At 43.0% G+C, this 17,524-nt stretch overlaps 1 protein-coding gene across 2 annotated transcripts in view; it reads right to left on the bottom strand.

Moving 5' to 3' along the window:
- The window catches only part of VWC2L (von Willebrand factor C domain containing 2 like), a 127,915-nt gene that overhangs the window by 75,135 nt on the left and 35,256 nt on the right, over positions 1–17,524 (bottom strand). The window lies entirely within an intron of this gene.

The following is a 17,524-nucleotide window of genomic DNA, read 5'->3' as shown; positions in this document are numbered from 1 at the left end:
GGAAAGATGCCTAGTGACATCAATGGGACGCAAATGGTCAGGTACCCCAAGTGAATAGGTTCAGGGTCTATTTTGCCTCAGGCTGGCGAATGTAGCAAACAGACTTCGGTAAGAATGCAACTTATTTTTTCCACCACAAGGCCTTGTCATTTAAATGCAATTAATGAGATTTATGACCTTCGTATATTGCTGGATTGGAATGCCGCGCAGCGAGTCAGGTTGCTGATCAAATAAACTGAGCATATGCCACTTTCTAGGGGGAGTCGCTGCGTTGAATTAAATCACCAACTGGGAACTGGGCATAATGATGTGTGCCAGTCCTTTTGGGCACCACGAAGTGCAAAAGGGCTGATTCGTCGATGTGTAGGCATCTGGACTTGAGCAGAATGGGAGACAAGTGATCCCATTCTGAGCTGGTGGAGTTTTATACCTGGTTTGCATAGTAATGAATGATTACGCAAGTTGCAATGCAGTGGAGAATCAGGCTCCCCCTATGATGTTTCTTTTATAGATTTCAGATTATTATTAGAATCCTTCAAGATCTTTTTCTTGCTTGAGAACTTATTCTTGGCTCAACCACATTAACCAATTCAAATATTTTTGTGGCATTTGTACGGCCTCCATTACCTCAGTATTAGAGCACCTTTATCCTCACCCACACTCCTGTGAGGCAGGGCAGTACTATTATCCCCATTGTACAGATGGGGAACTGAGGCACAGAGAGACCAAGGCCCAGATCCTCAAAGTTATTTAGGCACCTAATGTACATTGAACTCAATGTCTAAGTCTAAATACCTTTGAGGAGCTGGGCCTATGTGACTTGCCTAAGGAAATCTTTTGCAGAGCAGGGAATTGAAACCAATTCTTCTGAATCTAAGGACAGCGCCCCAGTCCCTGGACCAGCTTGATATTTAGCCAAACTTTTGATGCTTTGTCAGTGGTGAGGAAAGAAGTGTCATGAAGCCAGATTGTGGCTGTGCAGGGAAGTAAGGGGGTGAACACGTCCCCTTGTTTCTTTGGACTTCCTACCCAAACCACGGGCAGTGGTGCAAAAGCCCCTGGTGGGTGAAAGGTGTATTTGCAGCACCTCCGCAGAAGAAGCTATTATTTTGCAGGGGAAAAAATCTGTGTGGGACATGAATTCTGCTCTTGTGTTTCTTTTGTTAAAAAAATGTGTGGGGAGGGGCATGGCCTCGTGGCCCCCATGGTTCTGGTGTCAGTGTGTAGTGGGCCTTCCATGGGCCCACTACATTGCCCACCCAGCATAGGTGGGGGGACAGGACTCCAAAAATGGCCTTGGCTTCCCCCCCCCCCCACCGCCCCGATGTGCAATTCAGTACAGATGCATCAGTATGTACACTGCACTAGGTACTGGCCTGGGGTGTGAGGTGGGAACAATCTACATCTTTGGCTGCTCCTGCAACATCAAGATACCCCTTGCACAGGGCTTGTGGTAAAGCCCCTACTGACTCCATCGCTATTCTGAAATGACCATGCCATTGCAAACAACAATATCCACTCAAGCTGTGAGGAGTTTCACTCCCCTTATAACAAATTATCTTGTGTTTCTTAGATACCAAGTTAGTGCTTTAACAAAATGGTTAAAAAATGTGTCACTTTAAAAGATTGATGTTTCCTATTGTATTTTTTCAATGCCAATTAATTACTTAATTCATTAGCAGTGGAACACAAGAATAGGCGTTGAAAAGCCTGTGCTTTGTGTAGATGCCTTTAATTATGGCTAATTAAATACTGTGGAAGGACCTGATTATACCTCTGAGCATTTCCTAAGCTGGAGAAAGAAACAGGGTCTTGTAGTCTTGAATGCATGTAACAAAAGCAGAACTCAACAACTACATGGCTGCAAAAAGAAAGAAGGGTACACATTATCAAGAAACACTGGGGGAAGCATTCCGTCCTCAGGTTTCAGAGTAGCAGCCATGTTAGTCTGTATTCGCAAAAAAGAAAAGGAGTACTTGTGGCACCTTAGAGACTAACAAATGTATTGATTTATTTATTATTTATTGTATATTATTCTGTCCTCAGTACGTGGCTGCCTCCCCCATGGAGAATTATAGATGTTACCACTTTTTGTTTTGGATATTAGTAGAATCTGGAGTAAACTAGAGTAGGAAGCAGTGCATGCAGCTGCTGAAAAGAAACAGCAGTGCCAGGGAGTAAACACAGTCTCAAGGCAAATTGATGTAATGCTCACTAAAGTGAGGAACAGGTTTCCAGATGGCCATTGTACATATGGTTAGGGTGGCTGCTCTAGCCAAAACTGCAAAAAAGAGCAGAACACTTTCCAAATGAAATCAGCATTGACCTTGGAAGATGAAAACTTGCCAGCCCCAGAAGTTGCGCTGGTTATTTGGTTTCTTTTCTTTTTGCTTCTCCTCTTTATTCCTTGCCAGTGATTGCACCAAAGATCAGAATCCACAGAGTTGTTACCAAAACCATCTCTGTCTAAAGAAGGATTGCTGCCATCTGAACCAGTGAAACATTTCTTTTGAAAGACATGTCATGCTATCACTTTAAGGAAAGCCTTCCTTGAGATCTTGCAGTTGGCCATGCTGGCAAGCAGACTTATTTTTGGAACCCAACGTGCTGATTGAAGCATCGTGGTGATGGTGATGGTCGTGGTGGGGGAATAACAATTAAACAAAGTCTCTTCATACTAGGACACCAAAACCATAGAGCCGCCTCTATATACTGTATTTATTTTCAGTTCTTATTTATATCAAGGGTGATTCTTCTTTGTGGTCATGTCACTCTTCTGCTGGTAACAAGCCCTTTTGAACTCTATTTTGTTCTGCCTTAATTAAAAGGATCTGACCAGAGCTGGGTGATAAAACTGTGCCATGGGCTTTTATTTGCTATTGGCCACTCTTGCCTAGCCGGTTGGAAGCTGACTTTTGCTGCTGGGCAGCCTGATTGAACTTCTTAATAAATGGCAGGTTCTCAAAGTGTCAGCTACATATGTTACAGAACGGGATTGTTAACCACTGTATCACAAGTGAGCAATCAGGCAGCGAGACTAAATACTTCTGTGGAGTGTTGTCTATCCCTGCCGGGCTGTGCAATTCATTCTAATGATCATGGGGGCTATACTGGACTAGCTTCAATGTCAAGCTTTCTAATCTAGAATCTCATTTTGCCATCTTCCTCCTTGTGACATGAAACCGTCACCTATGCTGATGAGCAAACACCTTACGCTTTATAAAATCCTTTCTCTGCAGTTAAATGCTAATCTTTTAGCTAGAAATACACTCAAACAAAGAGTCCAATGGCATCTTTTGAGTTGCATAGAGCCATTGTCAGAGGGCTGTATGCCAGTGAGATTCTATCAGAAGCTCTAATAAGAAGTAAAACATGGTCCACAATACAAGACACACTTGGCTACATTTAAAAGCTAAAGTATCAATGACAAAGTCACTCCTATTGATGTTGCAGATATTTTTTGTTTTGTTTTTTTTTTCTGCCCCAAAAAAACTCTCCAGCAGAATGTGGGACATAAATCCTCAATTGCTCTTGCAGTTTTAATCTGGGGAAAGTATGAAAACCAGGGACTTCTGGGTGAAATGCACAACTGCAAAATATGACATGTTGGACAAGTGATTGATATGGCCTGGGAACATGAAGCCTAGGGTCATTCATCAAGTCCAAGTAGCTCATGTTGCAAGAAGCTGCCTACAAAGGATAAGGGGCCAGATATATTGTAGCCTTACCCCTTATGGATCCATTTATATATGTGCAAAATGGTACCTTTCTGATTTGGTAACATTCTCCACCCACTCTGCACAATCTCCATGGCCAGTGTAAATGACTGGACAAGGTGCAGCCCCTGAGTGAATGGGGCCCCGGATGGAACTCAATGCAGACAGACCTTCTTGGGTTTAGTCAACTGTTCACTACCATTGTATTGGAATGGAATGGCATGGAGATCTTTTTAGCCCTAAGGTGTCATCAAGCTCCAATAGATCAATGTTTCCCAACATTTGCTGGTTGGTGACCCCTTATTCAAAGTTGAACATTTCACGGCTCCCCAACCCCTGACATTCATTATGACAATGACAAGCCTGTATAATTTCTCTCTCTGTGGGTATGCTACCACTGCGATAGAAATCCCTTGGCACCGAGCCTCAGAGCCCAGCTCAGATGACTTGGGCTTGCAGGGCTTTGGCTGCAGGGCTATACATTGCAGTGTAGACTTTTGGGTTCAGGCTTGAGCCTGGAGTCTGAGAACACCCTCCTTCGTAGGATCTCAGCGCCGGGGCTCTAGCCCGAGTCAGGCGAGCCTGAGTCAGCTGACCCGGACAACCATAGCCCTGCCACAGGTCTTTTATTGCAATGTAGATGTACACTAAGTGTTTCAAGAGGTTGACACAGAATACTTGACCTTGATGGGTAAAGGTGCGCAGGGGGTCATGGAGCAAGCTAGTCAGAGACAATTGCCTCCATGCCCATGAAAGGGGCGGAGCTACTAGTACAGTTACTAATAAAGTTGACCTCACAAACTTTGAAGGCTTTGGCCACCCCCAAAGAGATGCTGGATACTTTCTTTTCTTTGCTTTAGAATTTGAATATTAGAATATTGCGAATCCTCCCTAATAGCCTTTTGTGACCCCTTTGCGGATTGAAACCCATCAGCTGAGAAACACTGCAGTAGATCAACACGGTGCTATTCTAACTTTGCCATGTATTCCCCAGTGTCACCTTCCCCAATTAAAACAATTATTGGCTAAAATACAAAGCTGCAGTCAAATCAGCACATACACATACTGCCGGTTTGCTGTAAGCTCTCCTGTGTAACTGTGCCATTCAGTAACTATGTCCCAGGACAATCCACATAGCCTTAAACAGTGGAAGCCAGTGTGCCGGGGAGACACACTGATTTACACCACCTGAGGATCTAGCCCATGGTTATATAGGAATACATTTAGCCAGGGCTCAAACCTAAGGAGCTGTCCTTGAAAATATACAGTGGGCCTGATTCTCATTTGTGCTCAGTCCCCTTTATGCTGCCAGAGATGTAAATGTAAATAAGACTTAGGCTGCAGTGCATCACTATTACTCTAAACTTCAGCATCCTCCATGCAAAAGGTGCAATGCCTTTAAGTGCTATTGTTTTAAATAAGGCAATTTGGAGGTTGAGAGACGACTGCCTGTTTGCTGAATGCAATGTCTGATCCAGTCTGCTGTTGCATATCTGGAAGTCGAATAGCATCACACTTGGACTTGCCAAGCCTGGTTATTGTTAGTGCTTCCAATTACCAGCTGTCTCCTCCAATCTCATTTTTGGCTTCACAACACACTGATGATTTATTTAACCTGAATTTAGAAGTGGAGCTTTTGTTTGATCAAATGTGAGCCTGGCACTGGGGTAGAAGGGAAAGGAGCAGGCAACATTTCTGAGATCACACTAAGTGCAAATAACAGGACCTACACGCATTCAGATACCTGCTACTGTGCGTAACAGAGAACGGCTGGGTTTGGGCAGCACCATCTGTCATTGGGAACTTCAGGGATTTAGTTAATATTCAGTGTGCAGATTCCTAAAGAGGCGCTGCCTGGTTTTAAAAGGTCATTGCTCTGTTGTGAGGATGCTGTTGCACTAGAGCAGTGGGAACTCAACCTTTTCCACGGCGTGATACCAGGTCACAGCAGAAAATGTTGCTGGACTCCTTGCCCACCATTTCAGGTGCCCCCTCCCCCCCATCTAGCCTTAAAGAATGGGAGGTTAGATTGCAACCCCTCTGGAGCTGTTTGGGACCGGCAGGTTGAGAAACCAGGCCCTACAGCAAGTACCTATGTGGATGTACCACTACCCTCTATGGGATGGCATTAGAGCTGCTTCTCTGTTTGCAACTGGTCTTATTAGTCTAAGGGTACATCTATCCTACCTGCCGGATCGGCGGGCAGCGATCGATCCAGCGGGGGTCAATTTATCGCGGCTAGTGTAGACCAGGCCTAAGCAGCATCCACTTTCACTCAGGTAGTAAGGTCCTGGGCTTTCAAAACAGGATGCTCTGAGTTGTATCCCTGCTGCCACTGTGAAGTTCTGAGTGGAACATCAAAGTGAAGTGAGCTGTAGCTCACGAAAGCTTATGCTCTAATAAATTTGTTAGTCTCTAAGGTGCCACAAGTACTCCTTTTCTTTTTGCTAAATAGCCATCGCACTTTAAACCAAAATCAATAAATTGAGCTTTGCTGTTATAAGGTTGCATTTCCAGACTCCTGTGAATTCCCTCTCCAGAATGGGTTGCAAAACCAAGAGCTTTTGACATTAAAATGCAATTTCTGTTGATGCCATCGGGCGCTGCATTATGTAGGTCATGAAATGGTAGGGTATTCCCATTTTCCCACCTGTCTTATCCTTTCTTATCTCCACCACACAGGGCTACTGCTTCACCTCCCCCTGCTATTCGCTGGTAGTATTAAGACTGGACATGTCAGACAGCTCCAGCAGGAAAAAAAGAACAGCTTATTTTTAGCCCTGCAGTGGATCTGGCTTCTGCACAGCATAAAGGGAAAAGCCTTTGGGTGTCGTGCTGAAATTCTGTCTTGCAGCCTTTCAGTGTATTAATCAATACAGCGTTCCTCTGGTCTGGAGAGGCAGCCCCTTGGTCCCACCTATCTGAATAGTAGGGGAGCTAACCACTAGGGACCCACTCTGCAGCTGATATCAATTGGCTGACTATGCTGATTTCCACCAGCTGAGGACCCGGCCCTGGAAATTCAGCTTTTACTATTTAATTTCAAAGCTATTATAAAATCAGACACAGGGCTGGGTCCTCAGGTGGTATAAACTGGTGTATTTGCACTGGAGTGAATGGAGCTATGCTAGTATACACCAGCTCAGAAAAAACACAGTTGTAAAAGGTGGCTTCTGTGCTGCATGTAGTGAATAAAGGTAATTGACAGTATAACCGATAGGTTTCTGGTTTTAATCACAGGTTTCCCTACTCCTTTATAATTACTGCTCATCATTTCCTGTAATGCATTTCTTGTTTGTGTGACACTGCTTGAAAAGTAACCAAAAATTCTCTCTCGAATCTTCGTTTGCAGTGTTATCAGGCACAAGAGCCCTATGCAAATCAACGGCAATGTGTCAAATAAAGGCAAACTAAATTCTTTCATTAATTTTTGGCATCTGATGACCTGATCTGTAACCCAATGAGTATATCTGCAATTACTATGCTGTACTGAAATTGGTATTTTGCCCCACTGTCAGCATGCATTCTATTTCTCACTTACTGGGGATTAACAATGAGGCATCAGATCCTGCAGACCTTACTCCCGCCAACAATCCTTACTCCTGGGAGGGTCCCATTGACTTCAAAGAGGTGCTCCAATGCAGAACGGCTACCTGTGAGAGTCTCATTTTGCAGGATTGGGCCCTCTGAGAACTAGCAGCCAGGGCTTGCAGGGTAAGGATCTGTATAATCAAACCCATTAATTTAAAAGATCCATTGTGTTCCTCCTGAACTGAAACACTGCAAATTGACTGCAATAGATTTGCTCCACTCTGCTCGGCTACAGAATGAGGAATCAATCAGGGGGATTGCTTGCTCCCAGTTTCTGAGTCTTTTTTTTTTATGCTAAGAGATGAGAGGGGGAAGGAGGGTCATTGCTTTGTTCTGCATCACAAGTGAGAAACTAGAAACCTGGTAAATGCCGTGACTTTGGCTAATGAGATTCAGAAATACAGAGGCGATATTAAACAGGAATTCTGAAACTTACATCTCCTGTCATTTTTCATGTGTTTTAATTGGGCAAGATGTAATTAAAGCACAGTTGCCATGGCGCATAATAAAAAGTCTTTTCCCAAATATATTCTGAGGATCCAATCCTGCCAGATGCCCAATCCTGCAAGTACCCTCAGTTCCCACCTGGTGTAATGGAAGAGGAGGAGGCCCTACATCTCGCAGGATTGGGCTAGTTAGATAAAAAGCACACTCCTAACTGCAGTGTAGCTATAACCAGAGAGAACCAAAGCAGGCTGCATCCTAAAACAGAGTTAAAACTCACCTTGCCTTACTCTCTGTTGGCTAGCTGCTGACTGACTGCTGAGACCTAAAATTGCTGGCTTTCCTACAGAGCCCCCTCGCCTGCAAATGGGACCAGCAATCCCCCCCTGCCCCACCACACACACTCACAACTCTTAAAGTGATAGCTTGCAATTCCAACACAGTCCTCAATATACCAGGCTACCATGGTCATATAATAAAAGTTACCATTCCCTATGACTTCAGTAAGAGCTTTTCCCAAGCAAGGACTTGGTGAAGCCTGCAGGAAGAGTCTGCAGGCTCCTGGGGACCTGTACACTCCTCCATGGGAAGCCCAAATGAAAACATTTCCCTCTTCTTTACCCCACGTTTTTATACGCACATTAGGATGGCCAAGGCCAGGCATCTGAATCTTGCCCAGCTTTGCTTAGCACAAGCGTGGAGGAATTCACTACAACCTTGTAAAAGGTTTTCCTCTGATTTTTTTTTAAATCAGCCCTTAGCGTGCCCATCTGATTGCACTTTTTGCTGCAGGAACTCAATTACGTGAAAGAGAGGCACCTCAGCATTCTGTTCCAAAAATGACACCTTGACACCGACCACTTATTGGAGAACGGAGAAGATGAAAACACCCACAGGGAGCAGAGGATGATGTGAGCTAACCAAAAGGGCCAGGGGTTGGGCCAACGCTCTAGAGCGAAATCAATGACGATGATGAATTGCAACTGGCATGCCTTTGAGCAGCAATGGTGTGGAATTCCCCGTGTTGCCATGCTGGAACTGTCTCTCTTTCCCACCCCAATTTCATTGTGTGCTTTATTTTCATGTTTTCAGCCTCTCAGCGCTGCAATAAGTGGTCGGTGTCAAGGTGTCAGTTTTGGAACAGAATGCTGAGGAGGCGTCTCTTTCACTTAATTAAATTCCTGCAGCAAAAAGTGCAAATCGCTTGGCATGTTAAGAGCTGATGGAAAGAAAAAAATGAAGAGGAAAATTGTCACTTGCATATATTTGCACATATATTTAGCACAAAGTTAACCACATTCATTCACCTGCAGCAAAGGAGCATCACCTCCACAACTTACTTGCCAATCTTTTCTCAGGGCAGGAAGAAGTGCTGTTAGAAATTGCGGGTCCCTCTGGCAAACCAGTTCCACAAAGTTCACAAGCTTTCTGCTCTGCCTGGGAGACTATGCTTTTCCTCGGTGAGCATGTCAGGCTTTGGGATGAAAGACGCACCTTAAAAACATGTTTCAAAGCCCACTAAACGAGCCAGTGGGGTTCTGCAAGCTTAAGAACCAAGCACGCTGCTTAAACATATGATAATGTCCAGAACAAGATTACTGGAATGATCTAATTCTAAATGGTGTGTGGGTGGACGAGTGAGAACAAGACAAAAGCCCCAGGTCTGAAATTAGTGACTGTACCAGGGAATCAGAGTGGATGGAAGGTTGGGGGCAGGGGAAACATGGAGAGAAAACTTCTGAGTGCGTTTTTCATTCTAATTTCTCCCAAACTCACTTAGCTCTAATCTTTAATTCATATTTTTATTCTATTCTCTTTGTGCTAGAAACTCCCTATTTCATGTAAAGGGAGCACCTCAGACATCAATTATTCGACATGTCAATCCCTTTTACACGTTCTCTGTTCTACATATAAGTAGGCACCAATAAGAGGCATTAAATATTCATTAAATTAGAAATACATGAAACCAGCCTTGGCAGCTCTTTTCATACAGCTATGACTAATAATCCAAACCCTGTGGAGGAGCAAAGTAAACCCTTCTGTAATTCTTTCAGAAAACTTTACCAATAGAACATCTTTCATAGTTTGCCTCTCAGTCATAGACATTAGATTCAATGGTTAGATCCTTAGCTAGTGTAAATCAGTGTAGGATCATTAGCTTCAATGGGGCTGCACTGATTTACACCAGTTGAGGATCTGTCCTAGGTCTCTAAGGCAGCCAAATGGTTTGCAGTAGCATAATTGGATACAAACATCATTCATACTCTTCTAAATTACAGTGATGATTTGATTGCCCTGGGAATAATAATGACATGCCTGCTTTCATTTTAGTACCTTCTGAACTGCTCCTGTTCTGTCAGTGTACCTATGCTCCCAAGCCCTGAGCTTGAGGTACACGGTCCAGAAACACTGCCCTGGAGATAGGGAGATGGTGGAATCTGAAGACTCTTCTCAGTGTAAAGGATTAACAGTGATTCCCAAGCTTTTACACAAAGTTTCAACAAAGTTGTCCCAGGGGCTTTTCTCAACCTGTATTTCTTATCACAGCAAGGAATCCTAGCATATACTGCAGATTTCCCAAATACTCAGTCTCTCTTTTCTGGATCAGTTCTTTTCCTACCAAACTAGTCCACACATTTTTGGTTAAAGCAGATCAATAGGTCAAATCCTTAGCTGTTGTAAATTAAAGCGGCTCCATTGACTGCAATTCACACCAGATGAAGATCTGGCCCAGTCTTTCTTCTGGGTTTTACCCATTCATTGCTAACAATAGTTATGGCTGGCATACACATAAATGGTTGTTTTCTTCTATGGCTTTAAGTGTATGCAAATAGGCTTCCAGAGTGACTGAAGATTATACCATCCCAGGTAGCACCTTGGACTCAAACACCATAGAAGAGTCAAGGGATACCAATAAGTAAAGGACATTCTCTATCTGTTCCCTTTAGTCTTGCCACAGCCCCAGTGAAAAATTAATTTGCCACCTACTACCTAGCCTTTTAAATGGCATCTCTTTCTGTGTGCCCATAACCTGACCAAATATTTAGTGTCTTCAAGATGTTTATGCTAGAAGAAAGGGGTTAAGAAGAAGAAAAAGGGCTACTAATAGTTCTGTAAGAGGTGTGATCTTCCACCAGGCCTCCGAATGCTATTTTGCTTCCTTTACCCCAGAAATTGTATGCTGAGCTCTAAAGCAACCTAATTTCCAAAGGTATCTATTCCTAATGTACATTAATTCAGTTCACCTCTTTGGGGGCTGTCACCTTGGTGTGATGAAGGGGCAAGCGTGTTCCAATGATCCTCAGAGCTAAGTTGTCAGGAGCTTCATGTTCCTGGTAGGGTCTCCCAAGGCAAACAGGTCTGAGGGGAGGTCCCAGGCAAAGCTCCGTTCAATCCCCCAAGTCCTCAATGTTAGATCAGGCAAAAAAGAGTCCTCGGATCTTCATCTGAAAGTGGAGGAAGACTGCAGCAAATGGAGATCTCCAGTTGTCTCGGACTTTCCCTGCCACTGGGCCCCAGACCTCCAACTTGTCATGTTCCTGTAGTTGCTGTAGGCACACCATCTTCCCCAAATTAAAAGAAATCATGTGCAGGCTTCTACCATGGGAAATAACATCTTTTCAACCTTCCAAGCCCTGCAGCAACAGACTAGTGGTTACAGGCACAGGACCCAGACTTGCTGCTGCCGGGGAGAGGCACCTCTCCCCCAGCCCTGAGCTGCTGCAGTGAGAGAGGGCTGGGCGGAGTCCTCTTTCCCCACTGCAGCCTGGGCAGCCTGCATCCCAAACCCTTCAGCCTCGTACCCCAACCCTCTGCCCCAGCCCTGAGCCCTCTCCCACACTCCGAACCCCTTGGCCCCACCCCACTACATGCATTTTGTTATGTACACCAATATGAATGATATGTGTCACATGTCACCTCCATATTGGTGCACATAACAAAATACATTCCGCACATAGATGTCAAAAATTAGAGGGAAAATTAGAGGTCCTGGGCCTGGTTTAGTTCAACATCTTCATTAATGGTCTGGCTGATAGGATGGATTGCACCCTCAGCAAGTTTGAAGATGGCACTAAGCTAGGGGGAGAGGTAGATACAATGGAGGGTAGGGATAGGGTGCAGAGTAACCTAAACAAATTAGAGGATTGAGCCAAAAGAAATCTGATGAGGTTCAACAAGGATAAGTGCACAGTCCTGCACTTAGGACGGAAGAATCCCATGCATTGCTACAGGCTGGGGGGCCGACTGGTTAAGCGGCAGTTCTGCAGAAAAGGACCTGTGGATTACAGTGGATGAGAAGCTGGATATGAATCAACAGTGTGCCCTTGTTGCCAAGAAGTCTAACTGCATATTGGGTTGCATTGGTAGGAGAATTGCCAGCAGATTGAGGGAAGTGATTATTCTCCTCTATTCAGCACTGGTGAGGTCTCATCTGGAGTAGTGTGTCCAGATTTGGGCCCCCCACTACAGAAAGGATGTGGACAAATTAGAGAGAGTCCAGCAAAGGGCAACAAAAATGATTAGGGGGCTGGGGCACATGATTTATGAGGAGAGGCTGAGGGAACTGGGCTTATTTAGTCTGCAGAAGAGAAGAGTGAGGGGGCATTTGATAGCAGCCTTCAACTACCTGAAGGGCGGTTCCAAAGAGGATGGAGCTTGGCTGTTCTCAGTGACAGCAGATGACAGAATAAGGAGCAATGGTCTCAAATTGCAGTGCAGGAGGTCTAGGTTGGATATTAGGAAAAACTATTTCACTAGGAGGGTGGTGAAGCACTGGGATGGGTTACCTAGGAAGGTGGTGGAATCTCCTTTCTTAGAGGCTTTTCAGGCTTGACAAAGCCCTGGCTGGGATGATTTAGTTGGGGTTGGTCCTGCTTTGAGCAGGGTGTTGGATTAGATGGCCTCCTGAGGTCTCTTCCAACCCTAATCTTCTATGGTTCTATGATAAATTAACACAAACTCCAAAATAATGAGTAATGAGTTTATATTCTAAGTAAATTAAGAAAGAAGCTTAGGTGAAATGTGGATTTCTATGCAAGGAAATAAATTATTTACATTAATTTGTGCCCATGCCCTCAAAGATGAGGAAATTTTTAATATTTATAGTCTATTAAAATAAATGTACATAATAACTGTGCCGGATCCTGGCCTCTTTGCCCAGGTAAAACTCCAGCTGAAATCAATGGGACTCTTCCTCGTACAGAGGAAAGGATCAGACTTTGTATTTTAAAATCTGTATGAACTGTGATAATTTAAAACTTTAATTACAGACTCAGGTGACAGATTGTCTATGAAACATCTTTATCCTATCCAGTATTTTACCATGAATCTCACCCGTAGTCTATGCAGCTAATGAATAAGTACAGTTGCCAGAAAGTATTTCATTGTAGATGTGTTAGGTTTCATCTGTTTTGTTGTGTGTAACTAATTACCTTCTTGAGGGTTAGTGGCAACAAAAATTAAATTAAAGTGAAAGCCAGAGCCCAAATCAGAAATGTATAAGGCTTATTTTGCTCATCTCTCCTGAAAATAAAAATGCCAGGGCACAGTCTAATATTTTAGCAACCGCATTAATGTGCATGTAAGTGGGTGAGAAAGTTTTTGCTCTGAAAAGAATTTTACACATTAGTGAAGAAAAATGTTAACTAGTCTAGGGCTGCATTTATTGGATTTTTAAATTAATTTCTGTGACATAGGCATGCCACAAAAGCCCCAGTGATGAATTCTTGCTAATGTCAACATTATTTTGGGAAAGAATTTTTAAATAGTGCCCATAATTCATGAGAATAGAGACCTCTGGGAATTTACTGCATAATCTTATTTTGCCTTTTCCTTGTTTTCACTCACAACTACACTTCCCAAACCAGTCTAGATTCTTTTAATTTTAAAATGCATCTGGATTTTTCTTTCACAGAGCAGTGAATGGGATGCAAACCTGACATGGAACTGTATCAAGCAGAGCCAATTTAGAGCAGTGGGTAAAGATCACACTGTAGCTAACTCAAAACAGCATAGGAAAAAAACAACCTATCTTGTCTTCCCAGAGGACTATGGTCTATAGCTGAGCTGTTCTCCTTGTTTAACGTTAAAACGTAAGAGCCAAATCCTCAAGTCCTAAGGACTTGGTCCTAGGCAAACAATTCTGTGCATGGGGAAGTTTCTCTCATCTTGTGCATTTTTCCCCATGATCCAAAGGCGATAAGAACTCATTTAACTTGGACAGCAGCTTAAATCAGATTAAAAGAATTGGAAGATCATAAACTTAAAAAAAGAAAAAAATGAATGCACTTGGTGCCAGAGTGTATTCAAGAGGATTCAAGGCATCATAAAGAGCAACCTCCCAATTATCCTTAAGAAAGAGCTTTAAAGTATGTCCATCCACTGATAATGAGCTCTGGCTCTGAGACTGGGTCCCTCACTCACAAATCCAAGCTCCACTCGCCAACTTCAAGACAGGCCTTTGGTGAGAGTAACAATGGAAGTTGTGTTAGGTGACAAGAAGCAAACAAGGGGACAGACCAATTTGACAGTATGACTGGCTGATTGGGAGACAATCGGCCAGATGCTCAGTCGTACCCAAGGGTTCGTCTCCTGAATGACACTAGCTGCAATTCTGACCCATAATTAGCAACAAGTAGTGGTGAAAAAGGTGGGTAGAGTCTCATGCTGGATGTTGGAGATGGAAGGGTCCAAGAGCACGTGACAAAATACAAGATGAGAAATAACAACACACTCTCATGTGCAGAAAGACATAGGCAAAAAAGCTCAGGGGACATCTTAGTGGGAATTTGCTTATATAGGCTGCTGCTCTTGCTTTAGTGTGAAATGAGTGGATAGTTTTCTTGTTGAGATAAAGTAAAGCCCATGGGGCAGGAGGGACATCACAGACCATGGCAGTCACAAGCTTGATTTAAATAATAACAGGCAAGTTTAAGATCATTTGGAGACAAAAGTTCACAATAGTTGACAGACTTTTATCTGGAAAAGTCTAAATGACCATAAAGAACAACTTGGGGCAATAATTTTGTATTCTGTCACTCCTGGAGAACTTGAATCCAGTAACCTTCCATCATTAGTCAAAAACCCTGTACAGTACCTGGAGCCATCACCCTTAAAATGTACTGTGACAATTTGGACATGAAAGAAGGAATGTTTCCTCCCAAATTTTAGCCTTGCAATTAACTCTACCTACTGTATGTGCAACTCAATTAAGCTGCCTAATACAACAAGCTTTGCAGTCACTCCACTGAATTTTTCAAAGCACAGGATAACAGTTCTATTTCTTTTGACAATTAGGAGTAAATCTCCAGACCCGCTTGTTCAGAATGCAGGGGAAAGGAATTGATATTGGCTACTTATGAATCTTCAGGTCAGGTATGGTAGAGTCAACACATTTCTGCATTAACCTTACTTCTGCACAGCACTTCTGCCCTTGGCAACACATAATTAAGACAGGCATGAAAATCATTCTCAATGTATCAAAAGGAAATTATTCTCTAGTTAATGACAGCAACAGTTACCCATACAAGCAAGCTACACTGCTTACAAAAGAAAGCACAGCAAAGGACATGGGGCTCTATCTTAACCAACAATAATGGCCTTTCGAGCTAAATTCATAAGGAATAACTTTTCAAATGAGAATGTGCATTGCACACTGCTCTGCAGATTTAATCATATTCCCAAATCTCCTTCATTTGCCTTTATAGAACAATAACCAGACAAGCAGTAAGACTGAGCTGAAATATTTTAATCACAACATATCTTTCCACTGAAATAGTTTTCTTTAATGGAAAACAAAAGCTGTTGGGTGGGGAAAAAAATTGTATCACTCTGTTAAGTGAGATTGTCAAACAGAAATATCCATGAGCGCATTTGTGAAACTTATCTTTAATTGACTGTGTGCAGTGGACTTTTCAGAAATAAAAGCTTGGTCTGAACATGGGTAGCTGGCTTCTTCCGGAAAGTGATGCAAAACCTCCTTTTAGCATTTGTCAGAGAGCTTCGGAGGGTGAGGTGACACATTCGATATCTTTCTACACTTCTGCAATCAAGGTACCGAGGATTTCATAGAGTAATAGATTCCAAGGTCAGAAGGGACCATTGTGATTATCTAACCTGACCTCCTGTAGATCACAGATCATAGAACTTCCCCAAAATTATTCCTAGAGCAGATCTCTTAGAAAAAACATCCAGTCATGATTTAAAAATGGTTAGCGATGGAGAATCCACCTTGACCCTTGGTAAACTGCTTCTATGGTTAATTACATATTACACCTTTCTCTGCTAAACTGAAGAACCCACTATTAAATATTTATTCCGCATGTAGGTAGTTATGGACTGGAATCATGTCACCCTTGAACCGTTTTGTTAAGCTAAATAGATTGAGCTCCTAGAGTCAGTCACTGTAAGGCATGTTTTCTAATTCTTTAATCATTCTTAAGGCCTTTCTTGGAACCCTCCCCAATTTATCAACCTCTGTCTTGAATGGTGGGCACCAGAACTGGACACAGGATTTCAGCAGCCATCGCTCCAGTGCCAAACACAGGGTAAAATAAGTTCTCTGCTTATACTTGAGATTCCCCTGTTTATGCATCCAAGGATTACATTAGCCCTTTTGGCCACAGCATTGCATGGGGAGCTCGTTTTCAGCTGATTATCCATCCCAATCTCCAAACCTTTTCAGAGTCCCTGGGTCCCAGGATACAGTCCCCCAAGATGAGAGGCCAACTATCCAGATGCCCAATAGAAACAATAATGCCAAACAGGACTGCTCATCATGTTTCCTATAATAATGAAGAGGTGACATAGACAGACAGATAACTGGTGAGCCTTAATCTCCCATATTTCTTCCCCACCATCCTCCCTTGCCTCAGAAACCCACCGTCCTTAACAGACCTGGGCTCTTGATCTTAAATGGCTTGGGGGTGAGTATAATAATCATACCTAGCTCTAACAAAGCACTTTTCATCAGTACATCTCAACGTACTTTGCAAAGGAGGTCAGGGTCATTATCCCCATTCCACACAGTGGGAAGCTGAAGTACAAGGAGATGAAGTGATTTGCCCAAGGTCAAAAAATGGGTTTTGGTAAAAAGTTTTGCATTTCCAAATTCCATTTCTGGTAAAATTTTTCAGTTTTTGGTGAAAAAAAATCTACCAAAACATTTTACTGAAAATATTTTGTTTTTAGTTTTGGCGGGGAGGGGAGGTTGGTTAGAGGGGGAGATGTGACAAAAGACTAGAACATTTTATTGACATCGACGTTTTTGTGCAAACATTTTCATTTTTGACCAAAAGCCACAATGAAAACATTTCAGACAACTCTAGAGATGTGTAGGGAGTGGAAGTTACACATTGATAAGAAGACATGGACATGAACAGCACGGAGTTTGAGAGTATTACTGAGCCTATGATTTACTGAGTATAAGCTGGTATAACTCACATATGAAGTGGGCTGGAAGAAAGTGTAAGTTACACCTGCTTAGACTCACCTCTGGATTTATCCCAATGCATGACTAAAGAGAATGTCTCAAGGGGTGAGATGTGCCAAGGATAGACTGATTGCCACTGTAGATGCTATTTAGGTAAGTACCAGCAGAAATGAATGCAGACAAATAATACCATAGAAAGGACCTGAATTACCCTTAGCCTACGGTTAAGGTTCTGTTCCCTTCCATTCTCCAGTGAACGCATACAGCTACAAAGTGGGCTTTACAAAACAAAGATCTGAGTGGCTGATTCTGACTAGATGGTGTAATGACACCCTAAAAATGC

This window comes from Dermochelys coriacea, chromosome 11 (assembly GCF_009764565.3).
Source record: "Dermochelys coriacea isolate rDerCor1 chromosome 11, rDerCor1.pri.v4, whole genome shotgun sequence".
Classification (NCBI taxonomy): Eukaryota; Metazoa; Chordata; order Testudines; family Dermochelyidae; genus Dermochelys; species Dermochelys coriacea.
The sequence above is the reverse complement of the archived record's forward strand: the minus strand, read 5'-3'. Positions and strand labels throughout refer to the sequence as shown.